Source organism: Macrobrachium nipponense, chromosome 17 (genome assembly GCF_015104395.2).
Source record: "Macrobrachium nipponense isolate FS-2020 chromosome 17, ASM1510439v2, whole genome shotgun sequence".
Lineage (NCBI taxonomy): Eukaryota > Metazoa > Arthropoda > Malacostraca > Decapoda > Palaemonidae > Macrobrachium > Macrobrachium nipponense.
Genome location: NC_087210.1, coordinates 72952189 through 72967188, shown reverse-complemented (window position 1 = coordinate 72967188; position 15000 = coordinate 72952189). Strand labels below are relative to the sequence as shown.

Here is a 15000-nt window from a genome sequence, read left to right as displayed (position 1 = left end):
TAATTAAATTTTGATTTTGAGGTAGCTCAATAAATGATGTAACGCCAACGCCCAACGCTTTATCCGCTAATAATGTACGAGCAGTGTCACGATAAAACCTTCATTATAAGCAGAAATAAACGAGTAATTGGTCTGAATGCGAAGACCTGAGGGACATTATCAATGCTGAAGCGATCACGCCTCAGTGAACACGCTGTACTCCGCCGAGGAGAACGAGTTCTAGAAATTGCCCTAACTGAAGAGTACATGACCCGGAGAACACGATACCTTAAAGCACCTGATGTAACAACAGGCTGAGCCACTCGTGCGCAAAGAACACAAAACACTGGCCACGATGATAACAAATAAAGTGCACAGGAGGACCTGAGACTGACGAAATTTCGACATTGAAAATATACCAAGGGAATAAAAAGCGTCTGGCAAGGGTAACATCTGGTCAGTGAGGGATATCAGAACGCTTCGTTTCCGAAATTTAAATGTTTCCTCTAAACAATGTCATTGGAAATATTGCACACAATTTTTGCGGGATGGAAATTCGTGCATTTTGCCTATGTACCCCCCCAAAAATTGATTTGAATAAAAATAGTTCTTTTAGGAAGCGCTCCATATCCCACACGGAAGAATATAACTTCCTTTTATGGATAAAACGCATCCGAGCAGAGAGGCAGTTATAAAGAAAAAAATAAATAAATAAAAAAATAGAGACTGGTGGTCTGGACAGACGACGAGTGAGGCTGGGCGCTCCAAAAAGTGGGAGGGGCGGCAGACACACACCTGGGAAATGCCATCTGGTTTACGTATGATTTGATGACATCTCAGGCGGCGACTTATTTTGGCTGTTTTGACGTGAGGCAAAGAGTGCCCTGAAATGTCCCTTTTTTTTCCTGAGCTTGATATCAAAGTCGTAAATTATTAAATAGGTTCAGGAGAATGCGGTTGGCCTCATATCTCAAGGGGTGTTCGATGGTCTTGCTTTTTGTACTCTTCTGAAATATGATCTTTATTTGGGAATGTTTCCTGTCGAGATACTACTACTACTACTACTACTACTATAAATAATGTAATAGCAATACCTCCTGGGGTGGTACAAGTTTATTACTCGGATTGTATTGCATTGGATTTTTTATCTCCTTACCGAATAAAGACATAACCCGAAATCCGGCGGATGAAAAAGAGCACCTGATGCTGAGATATTGCTGAGAACGAAGGAAGAAGACTCACGACACCTCGCATGATATGCAGTTACTATGCAGGGCAACGCAAAGGGGAGGTGAGATTACCTTTGGCAATGTTGCAAGTGCCCCGATACTGTTGAATGTTGGCTGGCAAGCAGAAGGGTACTCCTACCCCCGGCCCTCCGTGATGCAACAGACACTGCCGATAGTACATTGGCTTTTAGTCATTTACAAATCATTCGCCTCGATTAAAGTATGATGGGATGTTGGGGATGGGTGTCCCCCGGGGGTAGGGGAGGGAGTGGGGACTGGATTTGTGTGGGGGTGGGGATGGGTGTTGTTTATGATGAAGTTATGACGCTCAAGGGTGAATTGGGTCATTGCCCCCTCTCATTAGGTCTGTTTCCTGTTCACACCTGTGAGGACAGGTAGCATTTCAATGCATCTGCATTGTGTCTTACTGCCCTGGTGACATAAATGCCCATGAAACGCCGTAAAAAATAATATTTTTAAAACCAGAAATTGGCAGGATGTCATAATTAACCATATTCACCTCAAAACCGACAAATAATTACAATGATTAAACATGAATGCACAGCCAAATTAAGTCAAACCCCTGAATCGTCTGTGAAAATATGAAAACCGAAACCGGTAGAAAAAGGAAAAGAAAAACAGATAATTCTACATTGACCCCGCCGATATAAATAAAAATAATTCCACGAGGCCAGACTCGAAAATGCTTAGGGTTCAAGGGATAAGGTCGTGAGGGGTGGGAAGTGTCTGGTGGGGGGGGGGATGTGTATGCTGTCTCTCTCTGTTCCCTCTGACAACTGGAGGAGAGGAGGAGGAGGGGAACGAGGAAGAGGAGGAAGAGGAGGAAAATGTGAAGGGTGGGGTGAAAAAAAAATGTAGGTGAGAAAAATGTTGTACAGTGGGGAAACGTTCGGATAAAAAAAAGTAAATATGAATACGGATACAAAAAGTGAAAGTACGGGGAATGTGAAAGGGGATGAGAGGATGAGGAAGAAAAGGTTGAGGGGCTAACAAAAGGTGAGAGGATGGGAGAAATAGAAAGGGAAGAAAGTGCCTAATCGTCAAATAGAGTAGGAAAGGTCGTGGGTGAGGAAAAGTTAGGTGCGCAAGAGTAGGGTGTGGAAGAGAAGACGGATAGAGAGATAGACAGGAGAAAAAAATTAAAGCAAATTGAAATTTTAAAGGTGGAAGAAATCTGTTTATAGGAAGACATGGAGAGAAATGGAATGGTGGAAGACGAGACGAGGTGAATGGTGAGAAGGCTAAGCAGCAGAGGGCGAAAGAGGCTGGTGCAAGGAACACTCTAAGGAACAGGAAACATAAATTGGGGAGGAAAACGTAGTGAGACAGAAGAAACGTAAGGGAAAATAACATGCACTGAGGAAATCATAAATGAAAAGGATAAGGTAGAAGAACAGGTAAAGCTGGAAGTAATAGAAAAAGTTTGGAAGTACCGAAGAGACAAGACTATATATATATATATATATATATATATATATATATATATATATATATATATATATATATATATATATATATATATGCATGCAGAAGCTAGGTACTATGTCGTACCTCTCAGTAAATGGGGATACATTCCACATTGATGCAGAATCCTTCTGTAGTTATACTAAATATATTTTTCTTGCACAGTAACTTATAGCTTTCGAAAGACAAGTTACTGTACAAGAAATATATATTCTATATAACTACAGAGGGATTTTGCATCATTGTGGATTGTATCTCCATATATTATATACTATATATATATATATATATATATATATATATATATATATATATATATATATATATAATTTTAAGGGTGGAAGAAGGTGAAGAAACAGAAGGATTATGTCTTGGGTGAGATGGTGGTTGAGGACACCGCTGTCGGCGTCCTTCTAGTGTGTGCTTACTCTATACAAAACCAATAATCCTTATTTGCAATATCATTAACAGAAGGAAAAGATAAGCACGCGTAGCCTCTTTGGGATGATGAGGGAATATCGCCCTGAGAACCGAGAGTAAATATTATTCGTTATCATTTTATTAATTGTAGGTATGAGCCATTAAGGAATTTCACGTGGCAGGCTATTCGATATTATGTCCGTAATTTACGAAATTAGATTATATACGTTCATATTACAAGGACTTGTGCAGACAGCTATTTTTTTATAAACATGCTTGCATACTCATAGAAATTTACATGCAAGTACATTCAAACATTCAATATATATACATATATATATATATATATATATATATATATATATATATATATATATATATTATAAAACCCACGTAAGAGGTAAGAGAAATCCGACACTTTGAACAAGTACTTTCATAGTTTATTCTACATTGAAAATGTAGAATAAACTACGTACTAAATCAAAGTTCCGGTTATCAAATACCTTCTTACATGGATTTTTTTTTTTATACTTAAGCACATGTCATTCGTTCTACATATATGATGCGTGTATATATATATATATATATATATATATATATTATATATATATATATATATATATATATATATATATATGTGTGTGTGTGTGTGTGTGTGTGTGTGTGTGTGTATTGTGACTGACACTTACATGAAAACTTGATGCTTTTTGTAGTCATGGAGTAGCCTCGAACATTCAGCCATTCCGTACAACCCTCTCGTTTATTCGAACACAGTCTCTTGCGGAAGCCCTCTCGCACACCAGCTCTTAAGTCAGTACTAAATCGCGTTTACAGCGATTTATACATATTGTAATTGACACTCGATGAGAGTGCTCTGTGTTCCAGGCCATTCGATGACCGTAAAAGACATTAGTCTCTCAGTTAATTGTCAGGTACAGTATATCTTTTGTAACAGTATGCATATAATATAATTATATATATACGATATATATATAGATAATAAATTATATAATATTATATATAAAAAAATAATTAAAAATAATAATTTAATAATATAATATAATATATATATATATATAGAGTGTATGAGTGCACATATGTTTGTCAACATGACAGCAAGAACATGCGTAAGAATGAATGCATTAAAAGATACTCATGGGCGCACCGTACGTCCGTATATTCTTTTCTCAGTAATGCTGCTTATTCTACAAGAGTAACGATGCTCACCTTCTTATTAAAAAGAAGAAGAAGAAGAAGAAGACGGATAAGAAGAGGAAGAAGAGAAATAACATAACTTACCATTTCTTTTCGAAGTTTTGCGTGTGATGTCGATCACCCAATTAGTTCGATCGTATTAATGTCGTTTGTCGAGCTTGAAAAACATTCCATCGCGGTAATCATTGCGTCCTTTTGCACTAATAACGATCATGGTATCGTAATCAGTTGTTGTGATAACGGGCAACCTTTCGCCTGGACAATTGACTAATGAAATCAAATTTCGAATCTTTATGAGATTTTTTTTTTTTATACTTCAGAACGTATATAATGCTTCTCGTAACAATTCCCCATTGAAGAATTTGAGTCGTGGTTCTCGGCGATTCTTGCGTCAGATTTCCCGCAAAACCCAGGAAGGTTATTCCGGATTATAATAGTCTCTGCGAGCAACAATTCAGCAAAATCTCTCATCCTTCTTCAAGGTCGTGCTCAAAACTCGCCAGCCTCAGATTTGACGAGACTCGCCACCTGTCTGTACGAACACACGAACGCCGTGCAGACAACGATCGGAGACACCATCCATCCAGACAGAGGTATAAGACACCACCCGTCTCGGAGTAATGAACCAAAAAGTTCCCATACTTATTTTGACGGACACTTCTCCAGCAACGCCTGTCGATTCATAGCTGAAGGGAGCGTCGCTCATCAGATTAGGTACGAACTTAATGTTTCTGGAAGTGTGTCTCTTAGGATCGTTTTGCTGTCACAGTGCATCAAGTCCTGTATATTATTGCATCAGCTAATGGCAGCGTTCAAAGAAAAATGTGGATCATTCGATCAGTTTTCAAACTTCTTGACTGACAGTCTTTGCAAGCACTATGATCTAAAGTTTCGCTGTATTGTCTGATGCGCAGATCACTCATTTCTATGGTAGTATTTCTATCCTTCCTTTACAATCTCTCATTACTTTCAGCACTTATTACCACTTAAATATGGAATTGATTTTCCCAGAGCAAATAAAAATATTTTATTTTAAACTGAAAAAAATTGACTACAATCAACTTGACTTAGAAACGCGGCGCACTTAACTAAAGACAAAACAGAAAGAAACGAGACTAAAAAAAATTGGCAGTGATTCCCTTTGAGCGTGACACTTGAAGACGTGGTCGCTTGGGCAGACCAACCACGACTGAGGTCGCCAATACCCCGCGCCACGTGTGAGCTCTGCCCCCATACACCACGGTGCCCGACCCCTCCGACTGGGGCGCTCGCCCGTTTATACCAAACTTACTACATCTGTCCACTGTAAAACGCCCCCGCCCCCACCACCGCCGCCGCAGCTATAATCTAACTTCAATCTACCCGCCACCACCAAGGGCATGGAGCGCCACCTGCCACTTTTCGGGCCTCGGATAGGCCTTCTTCGAAATACCCAGCGGGTACAAGTAGGCGTTCCTGACGCTGTTGACGTAAGGACCGGCACTGTGCCTACTTCTCGGGCCCATGAGGCACTTACCTCCAGTTACTGCTAAAATCACCGCTTATTATCCCGTATAGCCCTGGTGATCTCTAAAACCAGTATTCTTCGTCCAAGTATAGGCGTTATCAAGTATCTTTTGTACAGTTTTGGCTATCGCATTATGTCGGAAAAGAATCAGAATCAGTTTTCCATGCGGCAACGTCACATAAAAAAGTATGAATTCTAAAGGAAATTATTATTATTATTATTATTATTATTATTATTATTATTATTATTATTATTATTATTATTATTATTATTATTTTAGCTATGAAACTTTTTAAGCCAAACGATAATTCGGCTACTGTGCGACTGTAAAACTTACTTAAATGTTCGTGAAAGAGTCAGCATCAGAAATAAAAGGAAAACAAGAAAACCTCTAAATAACATAAAATTGACCAAAAAATTATCTGCATGAGCATAAAAACTGTAGATACGTTTCTTGTTAAATTTCTTCTCATATTTCTTGTTAGTAAAATTTAATTCCATTAGGCATTAACATCAAGGTGTGTCCAGATTGTTTTTATAAAACTCAAGCCAATGTTGATTCTACATTTTCTTTCATGGAATATCGCATAAGTACTGTTTAATTTGGAAATTTTGTAAGCAAATGAGATTTGTGTTGTCATCACTTAAAAATGTTTACCTGAGCCAACTTGCAACCAGCGCTTAATTCAAAGATGTAATCTTAAAGGTTTACAGACATTAAGTAATTAGTTCCGCGTTTTCGATTTCTAGTAAAAAACAATTAACTCCTTTCTTCACTTAGCAGAAAGCAAGCGACAAATTTTACGCCAAATCTCAAAAGAACTTATTTATTTCCTTTGCTAGTCATTTTCGGGTGGTAATGAAGCTGCTTATTACTCTTGTAATAAATATTAATTACTTTTGCAGCTACTCTGTCTGTTTACAGCTTCTTGGACTGTATGTTTTTGCCAGTTCTCAGCATGATTAAGTCTTAATGCTCCCCCTAATACTGTGCGAAAATCACTAACACCAGAGCAGATAAAATTCAAGTCCGCCCCTTTTAGGTTCAGAGTGGTGAATCCTCTTCCGTCGTGAGTGTTTGCTATATCACTGAAAGGTTATTTTGTTGCCATCTCCGAATGAAGTCCATTAATACCTTTTGGTGATCGATTTTCAGTTGTTAACTATTTCTTCTATGGTCTCCTCGGCGTAATGTCAATATTATTAGGTATAACTGAGGGCTATAAAATTGTAGTCAGTGAATTAAGTTATCTATTTTTTATATTAGCTTGCGTTACCTCTTAATAGCCAAATGCAGGTTCACTCATACATATATACATACGTATAAAGCAGAATTCACCGAAGAGAATTAAACTCATTTCGTACTGACTAATCATGAGGTAAAATTTGAACCAAATTGTTCACCGATTTCAGACTACGATAACCTTGATACAGATTTTTTTACGATAACCTTGATACAGATTTTTTTTATGGGAGTATCTAAAAACCTGTTTTTAGTGGAAAAGTGGGCCTGATTCTTTTTAATATCTTCCTTTGCAAGTTTTCTGTTTCTCCTCTTGAACAGCATTTATCTTGATATAGCCGGGAGAAATATACTGCTCGAATTTTTTTTATTTTCGTAAAGATTTACTGTTCAATATACTTTAGTCTTCATCTGATGAATAAGCTTTCTTTTATCATGCTTCCTTTTGCGCACCTCTGTTCGTTTTTTTTCTTTATCTTGCCTATAAAAATATATATGTATATAACTTTTTTCCCTTGAACCCCAGCGCCAGTCCTAACAAAATAATTCAATTTTCAGTGTTTGCACTGTCGTTGCATGTTGAGATATTCTATTGAATTTCGAAAGATGAATATGCATAGAAACCTTTTGTGAGTAGTATTATGTAAGCAGTACATTGAAAATACTCATCCAGTGGAGCTTTTATGTTAGAGAGCGGTTTTATATGGTCCATTTACCGGAGATGTTCGCAGAGTATTCAAAACGGTATTTTGACAAAGGAATCCAGTTATGCTCGTTAGGATTTTTTCCTTAAAAGAAACCTTTTTTTGTCAAAGGATGGCTGACAGCTCCTAGACTTTTAAATTTTTTTTTCCCCTCGCTTTTATGGTAAAGGGAGTCTGTTTTTTTCTTTCCCTTCCACTCTTTCCTTTTCCTTTACGTTATTTTTTTTTTTTGTGGGGGGGGGGGGGGGGGGGGCAGCTGTTGCTGCGAGCAGTGTTGGATCTGTGTCCTTGACACACGTATAGGACTTGTCTTTTAGGAGACGAATGACTCTCGATTTTTTCATAAACAGAAATAATGACGGAAAATAGGCAATTTTAAATTAAATAATGTGAGGAAATGAAGATAGATATATACAGTCAATAACGATGTTTGATGAAATTCATCTTATATATAGGATAAAAAAAAAATGTTAGATTGACAACAAATACGTCAAAACCAGAGACTGAGAAATAATCTTTGGCACTGACTAGTACCTGTTATTACAAATGAAGCCATAGGAAGAAACAATAAGTGGTCTCAGTGTAATACGTCATTAGACATAAAGCGTAACTTAAGAGACTCGCTTGTCACAATGACAGTAATTTTATGAGTAAGCTTAAATCCTAGATAGGTTGAGGTAGGTCGCTTTTATTTAGCTTTCTTACTTTTCAGTCGAACTTTTCAGTCGATAGATTGCGAAATTATTATTTACACGCCATCTCTATTTTGGAAATCGCCTTTTCGATTTCTTGCGAGTCAGACATAAAATTTTACCCAATGGGCATTGAAGATAAAGCTTGCAAGAGGCGCGTCTCGTGAGGGATGGTCGTCGAATGCATGACATACCCAGCTGCATGCCACGGAGATAATGAGGTCGTGGAAGACCAAAGGAAACATAGATGAGGACAGAAGCTTATGATGAGGAATGGCTCGACCAGAAAGACAGAACACAAGGGAGAGAGAGTTGCTCAAGTAGTATTTATTATTTTTTATTATCATTTCTTTTGATGTTTACGTAAGGCACGAGGAAATACGGAGATAGTTATTGCGAGTTCATAGAGTCTTAGTTGCCAGAGAGATGATGGCTTTTTTCAATTCAAGAAGTATTTATGTTCTCTTTATTTCTTGAAATGTTAATTGACTCAAGTCACGTTGAAACAAAGATGACTAATAGCCATCCAAGGGAAGGGAGTTGAAATGATGCTTTTTGTTTTAAAGCGGTGAAATAATCGACGAATAGATAACCAGTTAATGGCGCTGTGACCAAGGTCTATACAGTCTATTCTATGGGTCTTGGCTAAAGCAGCATAACGCTTACAATCTTTTTTGGTGGAAGCATTTTATTTAAATTGTTTATATAATTCTTGCATTTTACTACTATACAATTAAAAATCTTACACTTGCAGACCTGGAAGGCTAACAGTTTTAACACGCTACCCAAGTGCAGAAATATTAACAAAGAATTTAGGATATATGTGTAGAAGACCTTGTGAGGACCTACTTTCCGACTATAACAGTGTATATAGCCTTCGTAATATAAGCTTAAAAATGGGATTAAATGAGTAGAAACTAGATACAAAAATAAGTTTGAAAAGAGGATGATGAAGAGATTGGGAACGCTGCTTAGATATCAAGGGTTAGCTGGTTTAGATCAGGTGTTCTTAAGAGGGGTTATCCATACTCCTTGGCGGTATGAGAACCATATGATGGGGGTATGGGACTTGATCTCTGGATATTTGTATATATTTGATTTTAATGTGTCAATGTAGGTATATACATGAGTAAACTTTGTAACTAAATAACTATATAAAACTATAAATGCTTTTGATTTTCTTGCATGTTCTATTCCTAGCTATTCATACCTGAAGTATGTATTAAACTAAGTATATTAAGTTATATTGTATACAAATAGGACTTAAGTGGACTTGCCTAGTTTCGATTAAGCGGGCCTGAAGTGTGAAAAGGTGTGAAACGGAGTACAAGGCCGGGTGTGGACTTCCAGACATGTCCGACCAACAGGGCCGATTTATATCATTAAAGTAACGGGCAGGAAAGTGAAACCTGACTCCCGAGGTCTTCACGTTTCACCTGTAATTTAACCACCTTTTTTTTCCCTTGTTTATTTTTGCTTATCGACTTCTCGGTTTTCCAAAACGCCGAGCAGGTCAGCCATTGCCGGCCCAATGGCCACTTCCCTCCGTATAATGGACGCCTCCTAATGCATGGCGGAGCGTCGAAAATTCCTGTCATTCAGCTTTGTTATCTGCATCGTGCACCTTGCGCCCTCGGGGGCAAGAGATTGGTGCCCTTAGAAGCGAGAATGACTGACGACTTCGCGTCTCACGGTGCCTTAACCACACAAACTCTCTGGCTGGCCACATGACTCAGCAGCAAGCAACGCTTTCAGATTCAATCCGAAGCACCTGCTGAAGCCCTTCGCGCCTCCCTCCCTCCTTTTAAGGGGAAGATAAAAATGAAGGATGCAATATGCGAATGAGCCTCTCTCCATATTGTCTCTCTCTTTCACTTATCTCTCACTCTTTTTTTTCTACCCACCACAAAGAGCCTAATGGTCTTTAGGGAAAGTTTAGGTGCGTCACGGCTGATGTACAAACAAGCAAGAGAAAATAAAATTTTGGAAATGATCCCAGCTGGACGCTAGACATGCTTAATAGTTTAGGAAAGAGAGAGAGAGAGAGAGAGAGAGAGAGAGAGAGAGAGAGAGAGAGAGAGAGAGAGAGAGAGAGAGATTCCTACAAGAGTTTGTTTTTCCAATTGTGTCGTCTACCTGCTTATTGCTGTTGATCCATTTTATTGCAACATGCACCATGTATAGAAAATTACATATTAATAATGTGATAATAGTTGATACATATAGATTATACTATATATATATATATGTCTGTGTGCATATGTATGTATATATGTGTGTAAATAGAGGCTAAGTGCACTTCGTGGATTTTGACCTTATACATATTCATCACCTTCCAAATTTTCGTGATTCAGTTATACATGCATACATGCATATGCATATATATATATATATATATATATATATATATATATATATATATATGTGTGTGTGTGTGTGTGTGTGTGTGTGTGTGTGTGTGTGAGTGTATGTGTGCGTGCGTCTATGTAATATATATATATATATATATATATATATATATATATATATATATATATATATATTGACCTTGTTTGTTTTGAGAATTTTCAGTCTGTTATATTTTACTGTACGAAAGAGAATATGAAATAATTGAATAATGTGGATTTAGCTAAACATCCAGTAACGGCATTTCACACCCCTTGAGAAGGACCTCCAATACCGAGGCACTGGTGGTAGGCAAGGGGAAAGTAAATACAATTCTATCTATCTGCATTATGGATTCTTCATCTCAAACTAATTCGGTACCTCTTTCATTAAGAAAATGCTTCACCGGTCCCTTCTATTTCACAATCTTAAAATAAACATACAAATTATTATTTTGTCCTTGCATAAGCATCGTGTTAGTTTAATATTTTTTCATTTGTTAGATTTCATATAAAAAAAGGTCTAATAAACATTAACTTTAATTCCGCCTTACTCCAGAAGCAAAGTGTAATCGGGCTTCAGCAAAATTGGCACTTCCAGCGAGGGCCAGTAGGGGTTCTGTCACATAAAGACTGAATAATGAAAGAAAATTGCGCAGGTTAATAGCGGAATAATTTCATTATTGAAGAATCATTCTCAAAGAGAGTCGTTAATGAAAGGGAGTTGCGAACTTTTTTGCAAACTCTTCCTTCCCCTTGAGAGCCATGAAATTCTGTTTTAAGTTTTGTGGTCCAAACGCTTTTAGATCTTTTGCGTAAGAGCTTAATACGTAATGAGGGACAGGGGATAGTCCTTTTACTTAAGAATGTTTTCTTTCCACAAAGGAAAAGGAGGAATCTCAAACGAAAATAGAAAACGAGTGAAAAAAAAGAACCATACCTCCTCTGCTTGAAAGGAACGTCTGCGTTGCCTTTATTGCGTAGAGCTCGTTTGTGCTACCTGGGGAATTTTGCCCATTTGGCGATCTGGTTGAGCTAGTGTTTACTTTCTATGGGAGCTTGTTGTAAAAATAAAAAGACCCGTCTAACTTGCGTTTTCCCCTCACGAGTACTTCTCTATACTGATTAGAACGGTCAGTGTAATTCATATTTATTTTTAATTTTTTGCCCTTATGAATCATCACTTGTTTGTGTAAGCTTTCTGATCTATGTATATCTTCTTAGCGCCTGTAAGTCGTCAATTGTTTATGTATGCATATTTGTTGTTTTATGTAAATATTTACGCATAGTATATGTGTATATACATGCATATATATTAACTATGCATTGTGTGTATATATATGTGTATGTATGTAGATTATATATAAACTTTTTACTATTTTAACGAAGAATTGGTATTCGATAATCATAATTGGAGAGCTTTTATGCTCAGATGTAATATTATTAAAACAATATAAACCGTATACATTCACTGCTTTGCTTCCTTCTCCTCTTCTCCTCTCCCATTTCTTCATCTTCTCCTTTGTTCATCACACATCCTCGGTGACGTTCTCTCGTTCCCAGATGAAAAAGTGACATCATTAGTGGTTGTAGGTCACTACTGTGAGTGACGGATGAGTCTGCCGCAGCTGTAGTACTTGGGACGCGAGTTCTCTGGATAATAATAATAAGACTCTGCAAATCGTCTCTTCTGACAAGGTGTGACGCTTACTTTCACTAGATGAGTGACATATTCAAACTCTGTTCAAAATGTTCAAAACGATCATTTTTATACTGAATAATGGAAATTGGCTTCATCATTATCATATCAGTTTTCGTCCAATTTTCGTCTGTTGCAAGTGTGTGTGTATATATATGTATATATATATAATGTCATATCACATTTCCGTGATTTATATACATATATCGAGCTACAATGTCCTTTAATATCTAATTCGCTCTACCTCGGAATTAATATATTTTCATATATGCTTAACCGAAGGGGAATTTTTTCTCGATAATAGACTTGCCTGGACCTGGGCGCGAACCCATGGAGCCTTTCAAATCCAGGAACGTCAGTAAAGCTTTTACCTACTACACCAGTAGGTAAAAGCTTCACTGACGTTCCTGGATTTGAAAGGCTCCATGGGTTCGCGCCCAGGTCCAGGCAAGTCTATTATCGAGAAAAAATTCCCCTCGGTTAAGCATATATGAAATATATTAATTCCGAGGTAGAGCGAATTAGATATTAAAGACATTGTAGCTCGATATATATATGTGTGTGTGTGTGTGTGTGGATATATATATATATATATATATATATATATATATATATATATATATATATATATATATATATCAGAGAGATATATATATATATATATATATATATATATATATATATATATATATATAATATATACATGCATATATATATATATACATATATATAAATATATAATAGATATATATATATATATATATATATATATATATATATATATATATATATATATATATATATATATATATATATACATACATACATAGATCGATGATTCACTAGTTAGAAGGCCAGGAATTTATGCTGGGAATGGTGGAACAATTAAGCACCATTCGTTAAGACCCTTTGTTCCTTCGTTGATCAGAGGAGGGAATTACGTACCTGGGAGGTAATTGACTCTGATGGTTCGCAGCCAAATTGAATTAATGTATTCAAAATGATGGACTGGGTTGCAGCCAGTTATATTTAGGAAATCATACTGATTTTGTTAACGTTCACGCGTCTTGCAATCTTATTGAAAAATGTAATACCATCTTAAAGTTTAGATGATTTTTATATTACAAGTTTAAAACAACTCTTGTCTTATATGTGTATATATATATATATATATATATATATATATATATATATATATATATATATTATAGATAAAAAAGCAAACAATATACTCTTTCGGATATGCAGTGGTACTGCGTAATGTGCTTTAGGCATACAGTCATAAAAGTTTATTATTGCTCGTTCTAATTACGCCAAAAATAGCATTTCATATCATGCTTTTATCTCTATACGGAATTATGGGGGTGCAGTATCAATATTCATTTATTTCCGTCACAAAATAAACCCATAACTTGCCTATGAGACCTAGCTTATCTTTTGCTGTGTTTGTATTTTTATTTTAGACAAACTGTGACAAGAAAGGATTGTCACCACGTGTTTGGCTTTTTTGGTGTAAGCGGTTCTTGTTCATTTTGGTTCGTATGGGACGTGAGGAGTTGCGTACCCTTTTCCCTCTATTGGTATATTTGTATCGAACGTACACGATTGAGGTCATTGACAGGGTTCGACACTTTCATGAAATCATGTATTTAAATCAAGGAATGTTCAAGACACGCCTGGCACCCATGTAATGAAACATTCATTCCTTTCTCACCTGTCATCTAATCGGCCATTTTTACCCCGGCAGAGAGAGAGAGAGAGAGAGAGAGAGAGAGAGAGAGAGAGAGAGAGAGAGAGAGAGAGAGAGAGAGAGAGAGAGAGAGACGAAAACAACATTCGTCACGTCCATTTCCTTGTCGAGCTTACTACTACTACTACTACTACTACTTCTACTACTACTACTACTACTACTACTAACTACTAACTACTAATACTAATACTAATACTACTATTACTACTACTACTAGTACTACTAATACTACTACTACTACAACTACAACTACAACTACAACTGCTACTACTCGGAGACACAACGCCATCGACCTCGCACCTATTATTAGCCCCGGCAATTTCAGACCATTAGCACACCTAATGACCATTGTCTGTGCCCATTATTGTCGCGGGATTTTTAGAAACAGCTGCCGGGCGATTCATAATGAGTTAGTTAACTCGCCAAATAAATCCTAATAATTGATTTTGTCAGCTCATCGTGTAGAGCTCCGGTTCCCTTTTATGCCGCCGAGATTTAACCATTTTTATTTCGTTTTATTTTTGTTGAAGAGTGGCGATTGTGATCCTGGGTAATAATCAAGTTCATTACTATAACCGAACACATTTTCTCTTGCAAAGCAAGATTCTGAAAGAAAACATATTCATTTCTGACCTTTTATTATAAATTCCCCATAGCTCTCACATGCATTACATATGTAAATTACGCCCAATC

The 15000-nt window shown here is 36.8% G+C and overlaps 2 protein-coding genes across 2 annotated transcripts in view; one reads left to right on the top strand and one right to left on the bottom strand.

Moving 5' to 3' along the window:
- Positions 1–5585, bottom strand: part of LOC135196325 (uncharacterized) — a 341481-nt gene extending 335896 nt beyond the window's left edge. Inside the window, 1 exon segment of the mRNA XM_064223071.1 lies at positions 4413–5585. The gene's annotated coding sequence lies outside the window, so the exon portion shown is untranslated.
- Positions 1–15000, top strand: part of LOC135196326 (two pore potassium channel protein sup-9-like) — a 734822-nt gene that overhangs the window by 614028 nt on the left and 105794 nt on the right. The window lies entirely within an intron of this gene.